The sequence below is a fragment of the Euphorbia lathyris genome, chromosome 6 (genome assembly GCF_963576675.1).
Source record: "Euphorbia lathyris chromosome 6, ddEupLath1.1, whole genome shotgun sequence".
In the NCBI taxonomy this organism is placed as follows: Eukaryota; Viridiplantae; Streptophyta; class Magnoliopsida; order Malpighiales; family Euphorbiaceae; genus Euphorbia; species Euphorbia lathyris.
Genome location: NC_088915.1, coordinates 34,731,622 through 34,735,339, shown reverse-complemented (window position 1 = coordinate 34,735,339; position 3,718 = coordinate 34,731,622). Strand labels below are relative to the sequence as shown.

General features: G+C 35.6%; 1 non-coding gene across 1 annotated transcript; it reads right to left on the bottom strand.

Moving 5' to 3' along the window:
- Window positions 1-2,406: 2,406 nt before the first annotated feature.
- On the bottom strand, window positions 2,407-2,513 carry LOC136234437 (small nucleolar RNA R71). Its single transcript, XR_010691321.1, has one exon. It is a non-coding gene; the product is annotated as a small nucleolar RNA R71 (small nucleolar RNA).
- Between the last annotated feature and the right edge of the window lie 1,205 nt (window positions 2,514-3,718).

The following is a 3,718-nucleotide window of genomic DNA, read 5'->3' as shown; positions in this document are numbered from 1 at the left end:
GTGCTCAGCAGCTTTTCGTCAGATAAACAAAATGTTTCGACATTTATGGCAAAGTCTTCCAGACAGCTTCCTGCGCCTTCTGAACTTTATCCAAAGTAGAAATACTTTGTCTATAAGTTGGTTCCGTTCTGCCGCTGACCTGACTGCATTGTTGCTTAACTCAGCAGCTGTTAAGCCCAAAATATACCTAAAATATCATATATAAATACATTAAATTTACATTGAAATCGTGCTAATTATATTCATTTAGAGTACTTTTACGTCTTTATTTACTTCTTTGATGCAAGGTACTTAATTATTTGGTTAAATCCAAATAGGAGCTAAAACGGAGCAAAAACGAGGGAAAACCTAAGTTTCGTGCCGAAAATACGTGTTAATCAGAAGACCGACTCAAGGAAGACAAGAAGCAGCCGAAAGACGGGGAAGAAAGCCCCTGTCGTAACTGAGATTTTTAGAATCTCAGTCGCGATATACGAACACCAGTCACCGGAAATTCGAAGTTTTCAGCTCGTCCCTTCACCCCCCATCGCGACTGAGATTCTCGAAATCTCATATGAGACAGCGAAGAATTCTGCACAGATTTCACATGTTTAATTCCAAAAAACGCGTCTGTTCGTTTGGATAAAAGCGACCCTTCACCAGCGGACATGACCCTTCATTTACAACCCTTCACCAACTATAAATAAGTGATCCATTTCAAGAAATCAGAGTTGGCTAAGTTAGAAAAGTTAGAGAAATCAGAGAGTTATTATGTTGAGTTTCTGATTCAGAAAGAGTCAGAAAGTTAGATTTCATTTCTGTATAAACAAACTTGATGTACATAAGTTGTTATTAGATTAGTTATAAACACATTAGTATTAGTTTAGTTTCAAAGGTTGATCAGAGACAAGTTTTCATTCTGGTAGTGGACTGACCGGTCTCTATTCCGAAGATTCAGCGATAAGAACTAACGGCTGAAGCGCAAAGAGGTCTGACAAACCTACGGAGTTTGAGGGAAAGATTGACAACCCGGATCTTAAAGTTTTCGTCAAAATGCTATCCATGTTTTTTCCTCTCTGTTAACTTGTGAAGATTCACAATTCACTAATAATATATTTATTCTATACAATACATTCTTCTTGTTGTTATTTTGATATTGTTCTAACAAAATGATTTTCAAAATGATAAATTGGTGTTTTTATTAAAACGTTTTATTCAATCATATTTATAAAGAAACTTTGTTGAACACTTGAAAGAATTAGTTTTTACGGAAGATATGATCGTGACCACGGCTTATCAGATATAAAATACTAATTTGATTGAGGTAGAAATCTGCTCCGACCCAGAGAGATTTCTACGGTTCAAAGTTATTTAATTGCATAAATTCTTGTATTATTACATGTTCATAATCTTACCAAAGTTATAGTTGCTTTCTTTGCTTAATGAAAATAAGTTTTATACCTTCAATTTATTCCAAATACGAAAGCGTCTGTCTTATAATCAAAATCTCAAGACAGAATTGTTCTCTAAGTTCAATATAATATTCTTATCTAATCCTAATTTATCCGAACCAATACAATCAATTAAACGATTTTCTTTAGTTAAACCTAAAGACGTGAATAAAACTGAATTAAATAAGTTTTTAGTTAAAACGCGTTCCTTGTGGGTTCGATATCTTTTATTACTATAAGCGTATACCGTGCACTTACGGAAATCGCTCAACAAGTTTTTGGCGCCGTTGCCGGGGAACGCTAAATTTTTTAACAAAATGTTAGATTTTTCGTGTTTTATTTCGAATCTAGGTTTATACATACTTATTTTAATTTTTGTAATTTATTAATTTTAATTTACTAACATATTTATTTTTCAAATTATGTTTTGAAGGTAGTTTCGGTTCGTGCAAGATTTCAGGTTCATGCGCAGTTCTCGAAGTTCAGGCATTGTACCAGACCCTATAGACCCATAAATTAAAAAAACCATTAGAAAGAACAAGAAAACAAGAAAAACAAAAACAAAACTCCATCAAAAACACATACCGAGCCAGAAAAAATGGCAGATCCACCAACACTTATGGATTACGCTAGGCCAGGTGTGGCCGGTGTAACCAATAGTATCGTTAGACCCAGAATTACCGCAAACCAATTTGAAATTAAGCCAGCATTGCTTAATATGTTGCAAAATAATGTAACATTTTACGGGTTACCTAACGAAAATCCTAACACCCATTTGACAAATTTCCTTGAAATTTGTGACACTTTTAAAATCCCAGATGTGACTGCCGAAGCAATCAAACTTCGCCTTTTTCCTTTCACTTTGAAGGATAGAGCCAAAGAGTGGTTAACTTCGATGCCAGGCGCAACGTTTGCAACTTGGGAACAACTAGCCCAAGCTTTTTTATCAAAATATTTTCCTTTAGCAAAAACCGCAAGACTCATAAAAGAGTTAACATCTTTTTCTCAAAATGATAATGAGACTCTTTATGAGATTTGCGAACGTTTTAAAGAACTTCAACGTTTATGCCCCCACCACCAATTACCCGCTGAACTTTTAATGCAAACATTTTATAATGGACTAAATCCTACAACTAGAGTTTCATTAGATGCTATGTCGGGAGGGCTATTTATGAAGAAGACATCAGCCCAAGCAAGAGAACTTTTGGAGGAAATGGCAATCAACAACAGTATGTGGCCCGCGAAACGTGGACATATACCGGTGGCGAAACCATCATCCTCAGCCTCATCATCAGTTAAAGGTATAGTAGAACTTGATCCAGTCGCAATGTTACAAGCCCAATTTTCTGCTTTATCGCACAAAATTGATAAGTTTATGGCACCGTGCGATACCAATGGTAATTCAATCCAAACGGATGTGGATTATGAAAATATGAGTGAGATCGAACAGGTAAATTTTGTCCAAGGGAAAAACCAAACTAATAATCCTTATTCTACTACTTATAATTCTGGATGGAGGAATCATCCTAACTTTAACTGGAAAGATAATAAAAATGCAAGTGCTAATCAAAATCGTACTAGTAATTATCAAAATCAGTCAAGAGATACGATTAGCACTTTATCTTCTAAAATCGACAAATTCATAGATGCTATCAGTGGAAAAATAAGTAATCACGACGATGGTTTTAAACGGATCGAAAATAAATTCGATCAGCTTATTAAAAACCACTCATCTAGCATCCATAATTTGGAGGTCCAAATTGGTCAACTTGCTGAATCAATTCCATCCCAAAAAGAGGGAAGTCTTCCCAGCCATACGGAAGAAAATCCGAAAGAGCAGGTAAAGGCTATCACTCTTCGTTCAGGAAAAAATTATCTAGGTCCGGAAATGCCCGGAGATGCAACATTACCAGGAACTGATTTACCAAATGAAGGAAATTAAGGCTAAGGTATAGCAGCGGAAATATAAAAATTTTAGCCTACTTCCTTTTAACCATAGGATCCGTTAATCGTTATTTCATATAAAGAGGGATAAGAAGGAATACCTTTTGAAGAACAATCTACCGTTGTTAAAGAAGCGCCCACAATTCTTCTCCGAGTTCCCAAGCACGAAGTATAACACGGTGAGGTTAAGTTAGAATCAACCCTTATGAGATGCAACCAAAATAGATTGCCTCTAATTAACCAACACAAGATCAAAGAGAAAAGGAGATGAATGAAAATTAATCAATCGACGGAAGCCGTATGAATTCGTGTCCACGAACTAGGGGATGCGAATTCACTTTCTC